We start from the raw sequence: 20,430 nt of genomic DNA, 5'->3' as shown, positions 1-20,430 counted from the left end.
GTTGAAACAGTACAGTACAGTACAGTTGAAACAACTCAACAGTTGTTTTAATAGATCAACAGTTAGGTTCAGGCCACAAGTTCTAAAATGGTTGTTATGGCCATGGTTCCAATATCAGTTCAATTTTCAAAGGCTTTGATGTGCTATTTGAATTTGTCCCACCTTGTATCATCCAATGAGCAGTCTAGGACTTGAGTGGTAGTATGTATGCACAGGTCAGTGGTGAGTCCAGAAATTCATAAACAAATTTATGGTACTGTCTTCCCAAGTTTCTCCCTCTTACATGACCTCAGTACTTTCCAATTCCCTGGGGCATCCCTTTTCATTTTTTCAGCAAGAATGCTGGGGCTTTAGGTAACCTGCTTGGTCACATACTTCTATTATTCTACCTGCTCTGGGGCCAGGCACTAGAAAAACAGAAAGAGGAAACAAAAAGTAATGGGAGTTGTGAAATGAAAAGGAGGATTCCCATCCCTCACTGTTTTCACTGCAGGCTACTGCTGCAGTCTCTGCTGCCATTTCTACAGGGATACTTGGGACCATGACATGAGAGAACAAAGAAAAGAAAAAAAGAGAATTTCCATGTTCACATTGTGCATTAGGAGTTAACTTTCCCACTCCTGGAGCCAGAACTAGTGGGCTTCTTTTGGAGCTCTCTTTATATACTTAAGTGCCAACTTGTAGCCTTCAAGACTGTGTTAAGTTTGGCCTCAGCAATAATGAAAGGAACGAAATGGTAAACTGATAGTCATTTTGGTTATTACTTTAAATTCTAGTCTTCCTTCCCAATCCACTAGTTATTATTTATTCTTCAGAATCCTCAGATAGCTGTCCATCCATTTTGTCCAGGTTTTATAGACGCATTCAGTGGAATAAAGTGTATATGCTTATCTATATAGCTAAAAATGAAACTATCCTCTAATTTCTATTCTTATTTATGCAATTCTCACTAACATACAGACTCCTCAAATATCCTTATCAGAAGATATCAGTAATCTAAAAAAAGAAAACAGTCTTGGGGTGCCTGGGTGGCTCAGTCAGTTAAACATCTGACTCTTGATTTTGGCTCATGTCATGATCTCATGGTTGTGAGATCAAGCCCCGCATCAGGATCCATGCTGGGCATGAAGCCTGCTTAAGATTTTCTCTCTGCCTTTCCCTTCCCCTCCTTCCTCTCTAAAATAATTAAAAAGAAAAGGAAAAACTAAAATAGTCTTAGGAGTTCTCTTTCCACTTACCAAAAAAGCCCTAGTTGACATAGTAACTAATTCATGGAAAGACACCCATTATACTATTAAGAAAACCTGTTCATGTTTTGGCTAAAGAGCTTTAATAGCTACAGACTATCACTGCAAGGTCCTCAAAATGTTAATATGTACTATCAGAAAATAAGGATTCTGCTTAAGACAAAATAAATGGAAAGACATCCTATGTTCATAGATTGGAAGAATTAATATTGTTAAAATGTCCACACAACCCAAAGCCATCTACAGATTCAATGTAATCCTCATGAAAATTCCAATGGCATTTTTTACAAAAGTAGAAAAAAAAATCTTAAAACTTTACATGGAACCGCAGAAGACCAAAATATTTGTAAACAATGTATCTGGTAAGGGGTTAATATCCAAAATATATAAAGAACTCATATAACTCAATAGCACAAAAATAAATAATCCAATTATAAACTGGACAAAGGTTTTCTTTTCCAAAGAAGATATTCAGATGGCGAATGGGGTATCTGCAAGATGCTCAAGATCACTATTGGGAAAATGGCAAATCAAAACCACAGTGAGATATCACCTCATGACTGCTGGAATAATTATCATCAAAAAGATGAGATAAATGTTGGGAAGGATGTAGAGAAAAGGAAACCCTCGTGCACTGCTTATGGGACTGTAATCTTGGTTCAGCCACTATGGAAAACAGTATGGAGGTTCCTCAGAAAATTAAAAACAGAACTATTATATTACATAGCAATTCCACTTCTGGGTACATTTCCAAAGGAACAAAATCACTATGTTGAAATATCTGCACCATCATGTTCACTGAAGCATTATTTGTAATAGCCAAGACAAGAAAACCACCTAAGTGTCTTATCAACAGATGAACAGATAAAGATAATGTGATGAGTATATACACAACGGAATACTATTCGGCCATAAAAAAAAAAAAAAAAGGAGCTTTCTGCCTGTGGACGCCGCCAAGTAAGCATCGTTAAAGTCTCCCCTCCCACCGCCGTCATGTCTAAGTCAGAGTCTCCCAAAGAGCCTGAACAGCTGCGGAAGCTCTTCATCGGAGGTCTGAGCTTTGAAACAACCGATGAGAGTCTGAGGAGCCATTTTGAGCAATGGGGAACACTTACGGACTGTGTGGTAATGAGAGATCCGAACACCAAGCGCTCCAGAGGCTTTGGGTTTGTCACCTATGCCACTGTGGAGGAGGTGGATGCAGCCATGAATGCAAGGCCACACAAGGTGGATGGAAGAGTTGTGGAACCAAAGAGGGCTGTCTCAAGAGAAGATTCTCAAAGACCTGGTGCCCACTTAACTGTGAAAAAGATTTTTGCTGGTAGCATTAAAGAAGACACTGAAGAACATCATCTAAGAGATTATTTCGAACAGTATGGGAAAATCAAAGTGATTGAGATCATGACTGACCGAGGCAGTGGCAAAAAGAGGGGTTTTGCTTTTGTAACATTTGATGACCATGATTCTGTAGACAAGATTGTCATTCAAAAATACCATACTGTGAATGGCCACAACTGTGAAGTAAGGAAAGCGCTCTCTAAGCAAGAGATGGCTAGTGCTTCATCCAGCCAAAGAGGTCGAAGTGGTTCTGGAAACTTTGGTGGTGGTCGTGGAGGTGGTTTTGGTGGGAATGACAACTTTGGTCGCGGAGGAAAAACTTCAGTGGTCGAGGTGGCTTTGGTGGCAGTCGAGGTGGTGGTGGTGGATATGGTGGCAGTGGTGGGGATGGCTATAACGGATTTGGTAATGATGGAAGCAACTTTGAAGGTGGCGGAAGCTATAATGATTTTGGCAATTACAACAATCAATCCTCAAATTTTGGACCCATAAAAGGAGGCAATTTTGGAGGCAGAAGCTCTGGCCCTTATGGTGGTGGAGGCCAATACTTCACCAAACCACGAAACCAAGGTGGCTATGGTGGTTCCAGCAGCAGCAGCAGCTATGGCAGTGGCAGAAGGTTTTAATTCCTGCCAGGAAACAAAGCTTAGCAGGAGAGGAGAGCCAGAGAAGTGACAGGGAAGCTACAGGTTACAACAGATTTGTGAACTCAGCCAAGCACAGTGGTGGCAGGGCCTAGCTGCTACAAAGAAGACATGTTTTAGACAATACTCATGTGTATGGGCAAAAAAACTCGAGGACTGTATTTGTGACTAATTGTATAACAGGTTATTTTAGTTTCTGTTCTGTGGAAAGTGTAAAGCATTCCAACAAAGGGTTTTAATGTAGTTTTTTTTTTTTTTTTTTTGCACCCATGCTGTTGATTGCTAAATGTAATAGTCTGATCATGACGCTGAATAAATGTGTCTTTTTTAAAAAAAAAAAAAAAAAAAAAAAAAGGAGATCCTGCCATTTGCAACAACTTAAATAGAGCCTGGAGGCCTTATAGTAAGTAATCTTAATTAAGTCATTATGCTGTATACCTTAAACTTGCCCAATACTGCATGTGAATTACATATCAATAAAGCTGAAAGAGAAAAAAATTTTAATAAGAAAAATATGTCTGAAATATTATTTATGTATGAAATATTTAATCTACAGAACTATAATTATAAACTTATATTACATAATTAAAATACAATGATACAAAAAATACAAATACAAAAAAGTAACACAATTTAAAAACAAATTATAAATACAAATAAATACAAAATGGTATTTGTAATTAAACCTAAGTAATGCAGCTCATCCAACTTTATATCCTCCTATATTCTTTTTTATTTTAGAGAAAATTTTTCAACATAAAATATTTTAAAAATTAAAAAAGGAATCTGCTTCCCCACTCTATGAAAATCACAATGACATGATGGTTACACCACAGGGTATCTATGTGAGTGGTTCATTTTACAGGTTAATTAGTTAAGAATCATCATTCAAAGAAATGTTAAATACTTTTCATAGCAGACTCCAACTAAAATCATTAAGGACAAATTTCCTTTCAAAAGATTGGCCCAGGGCACCTGGGTGGCTCAGTCATTAAGCATCTGCCTTCAGCTCAGGTCATGATCCCAGAATCCTGAGATCTGCCCACATCAGGCTCCCTGTTCAGTGGGAAGCCTGCTTCTCCCTCTCCCACTCCACTTGTGTTCCCTCTCTTGCTGTGTTTCTGTCTGTCAAATAAATAAACTAAATCTTAACAACAACAAAAGGCCCTTAAACCCTTCCAAACTCTCGACTGCTAAATGATAGAAAAATTGAAGTTTTAAAATTTCCCTTTTAAAAAAAAAGAAAAAGAAACAAACAAACAACAACAGAGAAAAAGGGGCACATGGGTAGATCAGTTAGTTAAGTGGCCAACTCTTGATTTTAGCTGGGTTGATGAACTCAGAGTGTTGGGATCAACACCTGCACTGGGCTCCACACTCAGCAGAGCATCTACTTCAGGATTTTCTCTTCTCTCTCTCTCTGTCCCTCCCCTTCCACCCTCCCTCTCTCTAAAATAAATAAATAAATCTTTAAAATAACAACGAAAGATCAAAAGCAGATATTCTGTACTCTGAATATTATAAGACTATTAACTCCTATACAGTGTATTAGTTAACAAAGATACATTTAAAAGGGTACTATAATAAAATTATTTGTATGAGATTCAACTTCATGGTCCTAACAAAAGCATTTCAAGGAAATTAAGGTACACAAAAATCTGTACTGACTTTCATTTATTTAAAAAATATTAAATGCTCTGCCATGAAAAATTATTAACCCCAAATGTGTTTTAAATCTTTAGATGATCATCATTTAAGCAGTAGGTAAGTCAGTACACCCACAGACTAAAAATGACATTTTTCATAATGCATACTGATGAGATCTTATTTCCCCCAAACTTTATTTAAATGACCATCCTTTATTGTTAACCAATTAAAAGTCTGAATTAAATAAGTTAACACATTATAAAGCAGCAATAAGAATTACATGGAAGATAACATAAGGTCACAAGCTTTATCCTTTTGAATGCAAGTTCAATATTCAGCTTTTTCCAATGTTCATAGATCTGGTCAACCTTTTCATCTAGTCAGTGGAAAGAGAGGGTCAATAAGGGAAAACGAGAGAAAAAAGGCAAAGAAATCGTAGGAGAATGTATGGTTAGGTCAGTGCAAATACTTTACTGTTAGCGGAAAAACAACTTGTGACTAAGATGGTGTGTCATCTGAAAAGTGATGTGGAGATTTTTATAGGCTTCTTAATAATTCTCATTTTTATTGAAGTACAGCTGACATACAATGTTCTATTAGTTTTAGGTGTACAACACAGTGAAGATTTTTAATTTAGGTCTCCTGCTCAAAGTTGCTAAGAAATTTTTAAAAGTTCAGCACTATCTTAAAACATATTTCAAGAACAACACATTGACCCACCAAAACTTCCTCTGCTCCAAGTTCTGCAGGTAGCATGCTGCAGGCTAACAGATGCATAGGGCACATAAACAACAGCAAACTGCCCATTAGAAACTAATTATCACCCCTTCCCTATTAAAATAAGTAACATTTGGTGTTTCAGGAAACACAAGCTATGAAATGCAATCTAGAATTCACCAACTAGAATGTGTGGTTCCAATATTTATAAAATGAATAAAAGGGCAAACGAAGATACAGCATTGTGTCCCTCCAAATGTTTCTGTGAAATATAAGCGCCACAAAGGAAAACGGTGGAGCTTTGTTTGAATAAAGTTTCAGTATATAACTGCCCCATAACCACAGTCTAGAAGTATGTTTATAAACCTGTCCCCCCAAAAAGAGGCACAACACTTTGGTTTTGTATCGTATCATTAAGGATACAGCTTCAAACAACGGCATGAAATCTTATTTTACATCTACTGTTCTGCTCCAAACGTTTTCTTTCACTGAAGACATCATGAAGTGCAATGAACAGACAAGAGTTAATTGGAAAAGCTTTGTACTTTTCCAAATGTGTAAACTGATACACACACAAACACACACAGAGAATACCTAATAATAAACAGTATTATTGCAATATCAAAGCAGCAGCAATTGTCCCCTGCTGGATACATTTTAAAATACAATTTCTATCTATCCTAAGATAAGATAAAATGTTTTTTGACACTGATTTTTAACTACTTACTTTTTCCTTCTTTTCCACCCTTACTCCTTACATACATATAGAATAATAAAGTTTTTATTATTTAGTTCTATCTTTGAACTTAAAAAAATGGATACTAAAAAGAAAATACAGCCAGGTCAAGGAAAACTAGATTTGGGAGGATGGCCCTGACATTTTAAAGCTAAGTAACACTTTTAGGTAGGTCTATACTCCTACATAGTATCCTCGTCTCCTATCATCAAGCCCAAGTACAAAAGTTTCCTGCAAAGGATGAATTATGCTCACTTTTAAGCTCAAGTTAGTTCTACTACGGAGACCGCAAGTACCATATTTTACAAAGTCAGGGTCAGCCCTCCTTCTAGGAGCCAACAAACTCATTCCTGTAGCAGTAACACTGGAATTACAATCTGGGTCACACCCAGGCTCATTCACTGCCTTTGCAGTAGAATGTCAAGAACTGTTAAAGCAAGATTTACTTACACACACATACACACACACACACACACAAAATAAAATATTAGCAAATAATCTTCTGAAGCAGAGGTTGCAAACTACAGAGGATAAGCCAAATCTAGCCAGTTCTGGTTTTGTTGTTGTTGTAGTTGTTTTTAAGTCACTCAAGTTAAGAATGGCTTTCACATTTTTAAATGGTTATAAGAAGCTACTATATCATAAATCTTGCATCTTCACCTACAAAGCCTAAAATAGTTCACTATTTGGCCCTTTTAGAAAAATTTTGCTGATTTCTCTAAAGCAAAAACTAGGTTCCCCTATAAATTCTATCTATAAGATGCAAATATGATTTAAAATAATATTTTTTATGTTAAATTTGAATACCATTACAGAAGTACTATGATCCCAAATGAATACCATTACAGAAGTACTATGATACCAGTTATATATATATATATATTTATGTATATATATCCAGTTATTTATATATATATATATATATATATATATATAAGGGATCATAGTACTTCTGTAATGGTATTCATTTGGGATCATAGTACTTCTGTAATGGTATTCAAATTTAACATAAAAAATATTATTTTAAATCATATTTGCATCTTATATATATACATATATGTGCATGAAAAGGGGCAGGAAGGAAATCAACATCAAAATGTCAGTATACAGTTAACATAGCTTGGTAAATGTTATTTTCACCTTTATTTTTTCTGTACTTTCCAAATCATAAGTGAGCCTATCACTGCCACAATCAGGAAATAGTTTTAAAAGATTACAGTGCACTTCTAAAAGCCTACAGTGTACTTTTTAAAAGATTACAGTGACTTTAATTATAGTTATAATGGTTACTCACATGTAGGCTCCGTAACACTTCGGTATTTACCACTGACTATAAATCAAACTGTTACAAATTAAAATGGTATCTTTACATCTTTCACCATACATAAAAAAGATAAGGGCCTCTGTTTTGATTATCAGAAGTCAGAATTGTTGAGTTAGACTCTCAAAAGTCACTGCTTTGGAAATAATGCTTGGGCACATCATAAAACACTCAATATAATTTAAAGTTCAAGTATTAACTGGCTACTATATTCAGTTAGCTTCAGTGTTTTTTTCAAAACATGGTTTAAAAAACTTTGACTAAAACACTACATATGTTTATATACACTCCACATACTCTTTATAACTAAAGCATTAACATTTAAAGTCATACTAGACAGTTGAACTGTCATTAATCAGTTCAAACAAAATTATTTTTCCTGATATAAAATAATATGTTACTGTTTAAAAATCAGACAGATGTTCTGCTGACACGGAAGTACAATGAAACAATCTTGGCTGTTTTTATAAATAATATTTTAATTTCTTGTTCAATAATTATGGCTTATATGTTTCAGTTGTTATTTTGAAACACATTATTAACTTTGTAAATGTAAGACAATATACTAATATACCTGATATATGATATATCTTTATAACCAATGTAACTCTAACTTGATAAATAAAAGGTTTATTTTGAATGGTTAGAAGACATTTTAAAAGTCATCTCTCCAAATGTGTTCTGAAACAAAAACCATTCTTTGTCTTATAGTTTATTTCCTGGGTTTATCACAAAAAAAGCACGTAAATCTTACTTCTGAAGATGTTAAAGTCCAAATTTAATTCTCCCAAAGCACAAATTTAAATTAGAATACAGCCTATCAGACTACAAACAACAGCTTTTCAAGTGCCACAAAATATTTCTGTTCCCTTTATAGTGCACTGTTAATTTAATCTTATTAAATGTAATCTCATTGAAATGTAAAAATACCAACTTCTTAAAAGTAAAAAGGACTGGGGCGCCTGGGTGACTCAGTGGGTTAAGCAGCTGCGTTTGTCTCAGGTCATGATCCCAGAGTCCTGCAATGGAGCCCTGTAAGGGGCTCCCTAATCAGTGGAGAGCCTGCTTCTCCTGCTCCCTCTGCATGCTGCTCTGCCTATTTGTGCTCTCTCTATCAAATAAATAAATAAAATTCTTTTTAAAAAAAAAAAAAGGTAAAAAGTATTGATCATGCCATGTGCCAAAGCTGCAAAGTAGCGTTGGTGGTATAGTGGTGAGCATAGCTGCCTTCCAAAGCTGCAAAGTAATAAAAGATTCCATAGCCACTTAATACTAACTAGAGTCCTAACTTCATATAAAGTAGTAGTTTTAAGAGTTTCCCACGCCCCTCTCTTCTAGATGACAGAAGCAAGCCCTGAGAAAGAAACTTTTTATTCAGAAAAAAACAAACCACATTCCACAGCCTTTATCAATAATAATTTAAAGGCAAAGACTCAAGTCTCATAAAGGCAAAGACTTACTATCATATACTATTGAAAATTACTGCACTTTGCAAGTAAACACCAAAATTCAAGTTATTGGCCTTATCCTCAAAAATTTTAAGTAGACTAATATTATAAATCCAAATTCCTTTTTTCCCCGTTTTTTAAAATTTTATATATATATATATTTATTAACAGATCCAAGGATAGTCAAAATCCTCAAAAAAGCCAAAAACAAGTTACTTATTTAAGATTTTAAAGACATTTTATTTCTTCCAAAATAAGTCTACCCTGCTAAATATTCCATACAAATAAATCTTGTCAAAATTACATTTAATTAATGTATTTTACAGGTTACCAACATCTCTAACAGATAACAGAGACAATTTTGCAACTTATTCTAAGCTAGTGCCACCTTTTAAAAAAAACAAAAAAACCTGTAGATGTGTATTTAGAAAATCAAGTAAAAAAAGACCCTTTGTGTATGAGGATATACAAAGTAATTCGGTCCTATAGTCAACAGAATCTTTTAAAAACTTTTAAAACTAATTTACTTCAAACGATATACAGAAATTCAATAGATTATAAAACTGCTGGTAGCTTTCTATTTCTGTATCTGCCATACTAAATACCAGGGGTTTAAGCTGAGCTGCTTTTTTGACTTTAAAAATTTTTTCACAGTCAGCAACTTACAACAGGACATACTGTAATACCAAAATGGAAACTACTTAATCAACATTTCCTCATGGAAACACAGATCATACATAACAGTCTATATGGGTAAAGTTTTATTTTAAAAAGTAGCATTTCAATTTTATTGAGCAACATAAGCCCAATTTTTCCTCTGATTCTGTCAACATATTAATTTTAGTCAACTGATAATATGCACACCAGAAAACTGAAATGTAAGCAGTAATGTAAGGCAATTTATTTATAATGTTGAATAAAACCACACTTTCATCTTTCTAGAACACAAGTAACTGGTTTTTCAGTTCTATAGAATAAATATGATCTTGCACTCATGCTATGGTAAACCATGTGGAAAAACCCAACAGTATGTGAAACATACAAAACACAAATCTTTCAGATTTCAAGTTTCAAACTACAGTCATCTGTAGCATCACAAAAGGCTGACAGAAGATTGAAAATTGTTGGGTATAATTTCAGAATCTTCCCCTTCCCTTTCTGCCCACTCTGTAAAACACACAGTTTAAATTAATAAAAAACAAAATCCCCATAACTGTAATTCCCTTAGGCTCATAGTTAGTCCTATTGGTTTTACCACGTATAGCTTCTAAATTCTATCATTTCAGAAAAACTGCAGGAATTAACTTTTTAGTTGTTGAGCTCCTCATTTAAACAGGAAATAATAACTGTTCAGAATTAAACAGGTTATAGAATTCCTAAGCTTTTTATCTTAAAAGGAATAATAAAAATTAGAATTTATTAAGTAGGCATGATGGGGTAAATAAAGATACACTCTAAAGACAAGCTCTTCTTCACGAAATGCCATCTATTTTATAACCTTAAATTACAAGGCTGAAGTTCATTTTTATATTTTTTATGAAAATAACTATAGTTACAAGCATACTAATTGAGCTTTTTGGTATGAAAAAGAAGGGATTTGATAATGCCAACTTGCTGCCATCTACATATCTGGATAAACTCACCAGGTAAGAAAAAAAATAAATCATAATATACATATGAAGATTGGTATACCCGAGGGAGGTAATATTAATTTGCCTTCTGACTCACACTTTTAAATAGTCCTTTGCAATACTCCTCATCAATTGCCTCATTCTTAGGGCTTCCTCTTCAGAATGTCTAAGCTCACTTCCTAAGAGCTTTCTTCTTGCAGGAATCAGCATTTATTGACCTCACAAAGTACACACAATTGCTGCTGTCAGCAAAGAACACAGAGTCTGGAGAAAAGCATCACAGAAGCATTGGAGGGGTATGAAAGTGTAGCTTCTCAAAGAGTAATGTCTGTAAAGATCTGGGACCTTAAATTTAAGAAATAATGAAAACTCTTCCTGAAATCAATATTACACTATATGTTAACTAACTAGAATTCAAACAGAAATTTGGAAGAAAAAAAAATACTGAAGATTGTGAATACTGAAAAAGAAACACTACGTTTCAACCCAGGATTTTATTTCATCTGACTTCATCCGATATTTAGTTTATACAACTGAAGATAATTTCTAACCACATTTACTGGTATTTACATTATGAAAGCCTGAGTATTTTTCACAGTGTCTTAGAACCATCTTACAAAGGTTCTTACAAACAAAAGTGCAAGCCTCTTGAGGTTGTCTGAGATCTCATGGGACTTTTCATAATGGGAGGGTGTTAATCCCCAATGCCCTGGCCTATTTCCAATATGGATCATTAGTTTCTGCTTACCTAAATTCCTATTACCATTCCAACTGGCTCAGATACTTGTCACTTCCTGTCTTGAACCACAGTCTGTGTACTAATTATTAAATAGGCAAAGTGAAATGGCTTCTTTGGATGCCTAAACACCACCCAAAACATTTCATACAGGGGCACCTGGGTGGTACAACTCAAGAATTGAGCATTCAACTCTTGGTTTGGGCTCAGCTCATGATCTTGGGGTCCTAGGACTGAGTCCCAGGTAAGGCTCTGCATTCATCAGGGAGTCTGACTGAGATTCTCTCTCCTTCTCCCTCTGACCCTCCTGCCTATGTGCTCTCTCTCTCTAAAATAAATAAATAAATATTTTTAAAAAAAATTTTCATATTCCTTGAGGATTAGTAAAACAGTAGTTTAAGCCAACTCTATTTAACTGTTAGTTTAATATTTTTTACTATCAATTTATATGACACACAGAATGTTCTGATTATAACTTCACACAGAATTCCCAGGTTTTATCTATGTCAACAGACTTTGTCAATGATGAGCTTAAGTGCTAACAAGGCTATGAAACTACAATTAAGGTTTTATTTCACACCATATTAGTAACCAAACCAAACAAGCACAAGGATAAAACATAGCTAAACGGACCCAGTTCACCACTCCCTGTCCCTATCATCCACACGCACACACATTTTCCTTCACTCTCTCCAACACACATACACAAACACAATATGCACATGCTTCCCTAAATCTGTATATATGCATATGTACGTGTATGCATACTACATATTTATTTCTATATATACACATTATCTCAATCAGACACACACACAATTCATAAAGATCAAAACAGAAGAACAGTATATCTTTCTTCACAGAAATAGGTTCTACAGATCCTTGGGAATATCAAAACAAAGACAGGTCCAAATCCCTCATTCAAAAATTTTAAAATCCAAAAATTTCTAAAAACCACAGTTTTAAATAACTTATTTAGTGGTAAAACCTGAAATGAAGATAATTATAGCCCTCATTTATTCCACTCAATGTGCATGTCAATATGTTTCAACTCAGAAATATTGATTTATTTGATTATAAGGTTTTACCATAGATTCCTCTAGGGATGTGTTACATAATACATAGTATATACTGCTAATTTATTTTTTAAATTTCAAGAAATTCTGGATTTTTTTTTTAAAGATTCCATTTATTTATTTGACACAGAGAGAGAGAGAGATCACAAGTAGGCAGAGAGGCAAGCAGCAAGAGAGGGAGAAGCAGGCTCCCCGCTGAGCAGACAGCCCGATGTGGGGCTCGATCCCAGGACCCTGAGATCATGACCCGAGCTGAAGGCAGAGGCCTTAACCCACTGAGCCACCCAGGCGCCCCAAGAAATTCTGGATTCTAAAGCAAATCTAATTTTAAGGTTTGGGGCTAAGTAACTGTGGAGTAATACTTTTATTTTTATATATTTTTTAAGCTTTTATTTATTTATTTATTTATTTGAGAGAGAGAGAGAGCGCGCCATGTGCACATGCATGTGAGGAAGAGGGAGAGGAAGGGCGGGGGAGGGAGTCTCAAGCAGACTCTGTACTGAATGCAGAGACTGATGTGGGGCGTGATCTCAAGACCCTGAGAAAATGACCTGAGCCAAACCCAAGAGTTGAAGACTTAAATGAGCCAGTCAGGCACTCCAAGAAATATATTTATATTTAAAAATATGGTTTACTTTATATTATCTGCTTCTCCTCTACAGTTTTCATTAATTCCAATCTTCCATAAATTCTAAAGGAAGGAAGAGAAGAAGATAGGGAGCCACAATAATGTTCAGGTTTTAACTCCTCTCTTTAAAGCTTATTAATCTCACTTTTGCCAAGGAAGGATTACCTTGGACTACAGGCAGCAATAGCAGCCAAAGAGTGACTAGGAGACACAGAAGTAACAGAAGAGGGCTGAATACATTTTAAAAGTTCACAGAAAATATTCAAGCCAGGAATCTTGAATCCTAAGAATTTGCCATATTCTTTTTTTTTTAAAGATTATATTTATTTATTTGACAGAGAGAGACCACAAGTAGGCAGAGAGGCAGGCAGAGAGAGAGAGAGAAGAGGAAGCAGGCTCCCCGCTGAGTAGAGAGCCTGATGTGGGACTGGATCCCAGGACCCTGAGATCATGACCTGAGCCGAAGGCAGAGGCTTAACCCTCTGAGCCACCCAGGGGCCCAGAATTTCCCATATTCTTAATGTTACTATTATTTCTAATAATAACTTTGCATTAATAACAATGGTTTATTTTGACTCTGTTCAACTTCAAATATGTCATTTGACCTTCATACTCTGTAGTCATCCTATAGTCACTGTATATAATTCATCTGTAGAACTGTTACCTATTTTAATCCCAACTATCTAAGCCCTACAACTCATCTAATACCTACCCCAAAGATAATTCAGAAGGCATATCTACAGTCAGAAAACCAGATGATGTATTTTAAGATAGAATATTAAAAAAATTTCCATTAGCAGTTACCTTGGAATTAAATGATACTGTTTACCTCTCAGATAAGATATGTTTTGAATTATATCACTAGTCAAGGAGATTCCATTTCATCTGTTTTCTACATAGAATGCATTCTTCTTTCTTGAAACATTAAAGTATGTTCTATATAATTAAGATATAGATATAGGGGTTCCTTTCTTTAAACTGTAGTGAAACTTAAAGCAATAATGTGATTTAATATTTACTGAAATTAATTCTGCAAATTTGTCTGAAATTAACAACTTGGCTACTTCATCACAAAAGTAAATGAAGCAGATACTATGTTATTGCAAAGCAGCTCTTGAAATTCAACAGGCTAATTACTGATTTTATGGAAATCTATAATTATACTTATACTAGATGTAGTCACCATAAAAATCAATAGAAATTTTGAATTTACCTATATTCTTTAAAGCATAAGGATTCTAAACACCGTATATAGCTTTTTAAATACATTAGACATATAAAACGTGATTATCTAAATTAAATTTAATCTAGTGATATCAACCAAGAAGCTTAAAATTTTTCATTATTCAGTATAATCATGCTTTATTTTTATTCTTTTTACTTTTCAAGCAGCTCCATGGACTTATATATGTCCCGCTCACCACTGTATCTCCAAAGTCTATATGAGTGCCTGGAGCTTAGTAGACGTGCAATATTCACTTAATAAATTTACATCTAAATTTAGAATATTTTTTATATATACATGTATAACTTTCTGTAAAAAAAAAATCTACTATTTGACGCTTATTATTTCAGCAAACTCTGATGAGTTTAGTATCTTATCAAATGACTTATATAAGTTCATGTTGTTAGATGAATCACCATTGGGCCTAATTACTGAAAATACAGAGAAAAATGAAAACTTGTAGCTCTCAACATAAATAAATCCATTAAAGTGATGACCCTGTCATAGCCTAATCTTCCACAAATACCAAAAACCAAACTCTAGTTTTGAGTACTAAGAATTTAGGTAACTCAATAATTTATTAAACACTTATCTACTTTGTGGCCAGTATTATGCTAGGCATAATATATGCATACTATATGCAAATAGTATCTATCTTCCAGAAAAGCACAAATGTGAGAGAGGAGAGGCACATGAGTAAATAACCAAAGATGACTGGCAGGATGAACAAAATCTTACGGGGGGGGGGGGGACTGAAATTAGAGGTCAGATGACAACTGATCTGGTAACACAGGAATGTGGAGTAGGATGTGGGTGTTGAGAAACTGCTAAGCCTAAGGTGTCAGAGAAAGGCATTATGAACAGAGGGCACAGCATGAGTAAAGGTACAGAGGAATACACACACACACATACATACACACACGTATATACACAAATAGGAGAAAGATAATAAAAACATTCTAAAAGACAAAATAACGTTAAATTATTTTGCTATGGACATCCCTTTTTATAAAACATTCTTACAAAAGAATTTAACAAAAAAAATTTAACCTAATTTATTCTCTTCAGAATCTAAAATTCTAGGACTAATGTAAAATTTATAAATAGTCCCAAAAAAGTAACTCAATCAATTTTCTAAAATAAATAGAACAGATCTTACATCATTTCCTTTGATGTTTAAGCTCAAGTCAAAACCACACGAGCAATAGCTTAAAATCCTTACCTTTCATTTTTACCACTCTCATGAACCTCATGTCATGTCACTTACTCTAAAACTCACAAATTTCAGTTCTTTCACAGCTATTAACCTTGTCTCTTCAAAGAGGACCATAATTTCCTTAAAGGCAAAAAAAGTTTCCTAATAGTCTTTGAATATCCACAAATCGAGAAAAACAGTAAATGTTCAATTAAATATTTACTGACTACATGTTTATTGAGATTGCGATTTTTAGCATTTCAAAGCACATGCAATTTTAAAATATACTTGACATTATACAGACTTGCAGCTTTTCATTCTAGTTGACTACACTGTCTAAGAAAACCAGAAAACAGTGGAAGTTAGTCTTTTAAGAATTTTTAATTTGTGGGGCGCCTGGGTGGCTCAGTGGGTTATGCCTCTGCCTTCAGCTCAGGTCATGATCCCAGGGTCCTGGGATAGAGCCTGTCATCGGGCTCTCTGCTCAGCAGGAAGCCGGCTTCCTCCTCTCTCTCTGCCTGCCTCTCTGCCTATTTGTGATCTCTGTCTGTCAAATAAATAAATAAAATCTTTAAAAAAAAAAGAATTTTTAATTTGCATCCTATCATCATAACTGGGCATCCCGTTTGATTATAACCTTGTCCTTCATAGATAGAATTAGTCAGCCAGCTTAACATAGAGCAAACAAAGGAGAGACCCTAACGGTAAGGTTTGCAACCTGTAGTTTATACACTAAGCCAACACTGTAAATAAAAATAATGCAACATTGAAGTTTAAATGTTTTTATGCTTCCCAATTCTCCCACCACCATGAAGAACTAAAGAAAAACATAAGATAAAAAGAGTCTTAACTTTTCTGTAGGAAGGCACAAACAGAAGAAACCCAAAATATCTACTGAAGGAGTAAATAAATAAAACTGGAATTAAAAATGCACTTAGACTGTGCAGACAATAAACGACACTTCAAAAACATTTGGCAGAGAAAAGTATACATGGTGAGAATCAGCAATAAAAGGAACTATTCTTTTTGTGACTGACAGATAAATGTATTATTGTAAAGGTGATTATGCTTAGAATATTGGGTAATAATCCATGAATACATCTGTGTATTTTTAAAAAAGGAACAGGTTGAGGTAAACATCGCTAAGAATGTGTGTGAAATAATACACAGTACTATAAACTTGAAAAATATAAAACTAAGGATATTTCCCTAGAAGGAAGAGAATGAATTCATTTACTAAAAGGCTTTGATTATAGTATTATGTACGCTTTGCTTCTAGAAATAAAAATATTCCTAGAAACTGTCTATAAAGTGATTTTAATAGAAAAAGTTCTCATTAATTTTAATAACAATTTTTAAATATTACAAGAGAACGAAAAGGGCAAAAGATTAAAAATAATGAACAAAAGCTGTGGCAAAACTATTAAAGCAATAAGACATTCTGAGAATATGGAAGCTTTCTGATGATTATTTAGACTTTTACTCTTGGAGTACATTATGAGAATTTCATTCTAATCTTTCCTTTCTATCAATGGCTCCAAACCAAGTCCACTCTTCAAAAGAAAAAAAAAAATTTAAGCTTTGAGCTTCTTGAGCAGTTTATTTCAACTGATTATTTATAAAATAGCCCCGGCTATAGTTGGCTACACTTGAAGTCTTGATTTGTTTTGTCTTTGTTATCCTTTGAAAATTCTTAATGATAAAGAAACTAGGACCTACCATTTAAGAGGTTAAAAAAAAAGGTATCTTTAAAAAAGGATTACATGGTTTATGCAATAATAGAACCATGAGCTTCTGAAATCATAGCCAGTGTCCATTTCCACTCAATTTATACCATGATCTATCTAGAGAAGGAATATCTTACACATAGATGAAACTGACCTGGGCCTACACAGCTAGCTTTCTTTTTCATTTTCCAGCAAGCAAGACTGTTGGTACATAATTACTACCTCAGAAGCAGTAAAGTCTGTTCTTTTAAGCGGCTATCTCATAAACACTAGGAAGCTTCAATTTTGTTTCAGATGCTACAGAATATATAATACCTGACCTCAAAATGCATGACCCAACTTTTATTTTTATTAAACTAGTCATCTCTGATTCCTCTACGTTGTTATTTCTGAAACCTCAACAAGTCCCAAAGTGTTTGACTTAAAAGGTAGCTAAAATCAAAAACTCAGCTTGATCCTAAAAACTAGACCAAGAGTTCTGTACTTCATCATGGAATAATGAATTGCATCCAACAGCTGTTCTACTCACCGGCTATTTTAGACCATTTAATATGATCTGTACCAAGACTAATTCTTTTCTAAATAAGCATGTCAACACTTATCCCAAAACTATGCTATTCTTCAAAATTGTCTCCTTGAAAAGCTTAATACTTATTTAACTTATGTTGCCACTTTTCAAATAATTTCAGAACTTTCTTTTCAGAAAGCTCCATCATAGAAAATTTCCTAACCACATAAAGACATCACTCTCATTACTGTGTAAACACTGGCTTAGTACTCTTGACCTGGATTTTTCAGCTTTCCTTCCTTCAGCTCCTCTATTCCCATGTTTCCTTAAATCGAATCCCCCTGCCTTTTTCTTTCTTTTGTACTTTTAAATTAACACTGAGAATTTATAGCATGGAAGTGAACCTTTAAGAGACCCAGGGGTATGGACGGTGGAACGACAAAAAAAAAAAAAAACAGATCTGGAAGTAGACAATCATTTTCAGGCTTCTTACTTGCTAGAACCATGGGTAAAAATGTGTTAAAGGCCATGAATATTTTTTAGAAAAATATTAAGTTGTATAATGCCCAAACTTCCTCCTGAAAAAAAAAAAATATATGTTCCAAGCCAACAGTTTCCAAGTTAACACTCAGGGGGATTAGAAGAGGGATGTTTCCAAAATGTTACCTGAAATCAGTATTTTCTGAGTTCTGCCCATCTGGAGGTTAACTTGTATATTACCTTCTTTCCCTCCAACACATTCTATATATTTTTTTTTAATTAAGATTTTATTTATTTATTTATTTGACAGAGAGAGATCACAGTAGGCAGAGAGGCAGGCAGAGAGAGAGGAAGGGAAGCAGGCCCCCTGAGCAGAGAGCAGAGAGCCTGATGGGGGACTCGATCCCAGGACCCTGAGATCATGACCTGAGCCGAAGACAGCGGCTTAACCCACTGAGCCACCCAGGCACCCACATTCTATATTTCTTATCACTCTGCTCATCACACCCTGCACTAAGATTAACTTTCTCCACAACAGTGCTCTAACTTGAAGGCAGCCTAAACTACTAAAGAATACCCAAATACAAATGAAGAATGCTCAATAAATATTTCCAAAATTGGACTTTGGTGGAAGGGCTAACAAATCCCAAGAATTTCTGGTAGACAAGGCAACCTCCCAAAATAGCTGCTATTAGCACAGGTGACCTTTTTATCCCCATTTTCTAAAATGAAAGCATATTTTTAAGGATGGTTGGGGGTCAATAACCAAAATAGAGGAGGGCAACTTGAGCTAGGTAATCCATTTAAATCATGGATCTGAAGAAAAATGTGTATTTCTTAAGAAAACAGCTAAAAGCTCATTTTCAATAAATAAAAATTAAAACTAATTTGGTAAGATTAAGTTGGATGGGCTTCTGTTTTGTTCTTACAATGCTATTTTTTTTTTTTTTAAGATTTTATTTATTTGACAGAGAGAGATCACAAGTAGGCAGAGAGGCAAGAGGTAGGGCAGGGGATGGGGGGAAGCAGGCTCCCTGTTGAGCAGAGAGCCCGATTCAGAACTCAATCCCAGGACCCTGGGATCATGACCTGAGCTGAAGGCAAAGGCTTTAACCCACTGAGCCACCCAGGCACCCCTGTTCTTATAATGCTGTTTTTATAACATGAAAAATCAAGGTCCTTTTTAAAACCTCAATATATTAATGTTTTATGTAAATAAACTCTTTCCAAACCATTTTCTCTCCTTACCAGGCTAATGGGCAATTAATTAATTATATACACGCAGATTCACTTCTGATTGCTTTATCTCAATAAAGAGATTCAAATTCAGTTATTTAAGTAAGACATACTTAGAAAATGAGGCACCTAAAGATTGTTTAAAAATACATGTGAGACGAAGTAGATAACCAAACAGGTGCAGAGGTTTTTGAAATTGTCTTAGGAAAGAATATTAAAACCAGGCCTTACAAATAAGACTCCTATGTCTGATATAGAAGGGAATTTAGATTTGGACAGGATATTCTGATGTAAGAGAACTCAGCTATGCTCCTACCTTGAGTTTTGAAAAGCACAGTAAGGAATCAGAAATAATCACGAAATAAGTGAAGATCTTCCAAAGTCTCTTCCTTGCTCACACATGCAAATCTGTCTCTATGCCCATAATGAGACAGGAGTTGCCATCAATTATTTTTGAGTCATAAAATCAAAAAGGTGATAAACAGCTGAATGATGGAGAAGACATGAACCACTCAATTTGCCTGGGACAAAAATATCATCTGTCACCGTACAATGCTATTACAATACCACTGACTGTATTTCTTGTGCTGTACCTTCTCTCCATGTGACTTATTCATTCCAAAACTGGAAGCCTCTATCTCCTGTTCCCTTTCATTCACTTACCCATTCCTCCAACACCCTGCCCTCTAGCAACCTGTTCTCTGTATTTAAGGTCTGCTTTTGTTTTGTTTTTGCTTATTTATTCACTTGTTTTGTTTTTTAGATTCCATATGTAAGTGAAATCATAATGGTATTTGTCTTTCCCTGCCTGACTTACTTCACTTAGCATAATATACTCCAGGTCCATCCATGTTATTGCAAATGGCAAGAGCTCATTGTTTTTTTATGGC

General features: G+C 34.7%; 1 protein-coding gene and 1 pseudogene across 4 annotated transcripts in view; one reads left to right on the top strand and one right to left on the bottom strand.

The window, feature by feature from the left end:
• The window catches only part of TCF12 (transcription factor 12), a 392,538-nt gene that overhangs the window by 303,976 nt on the left and 68,132 nt on the right, over positions 1–20,430 (bottom strand). Inside the window, exon 1 of one of the 4 annotated variants that reach the window (XM_013048257.2) lies at positions 10,827–11,102. The exons of the other annotated variants lie outside the window; for them this stretch is intronic. The gene's annotated coding sequence lies outside the window, so the exon portion shown is untranslated. Of the gene's footprint in view, positions 1–10,826; positions 11,103–20,430 lie in introns of those variants that run through there. 4 annotated transcript variants of the gene reach the window in all.
• On the top strand, positions 2,196–3,226 carry LOC101676267 (annotated as a pseudogene).

The sequence above is a fragment of the Mustela putorius genome, unplaced genomic scaffold (assembly GCF_011764305.1).
Source record: "Mustela putorius furo isolate JIRA1106 unplaced genomic scaffold, ASM1176430v1.1 tig00003896_pilon_pilon_pilon, whole genome shotgun sequence".
In the NCBI taxonomy this organism is placed as follows: Eukaryota; Metazoa; Chordata; class Mammalia; order Carnivora; family Mustelidae; genus Mustela; species Mustela putorius.
The sequence above is the reverse complement of the archived record's forward strand: the minus strand, read 5'-3'. Positions and strand labels throughout refer to the sequence as shown.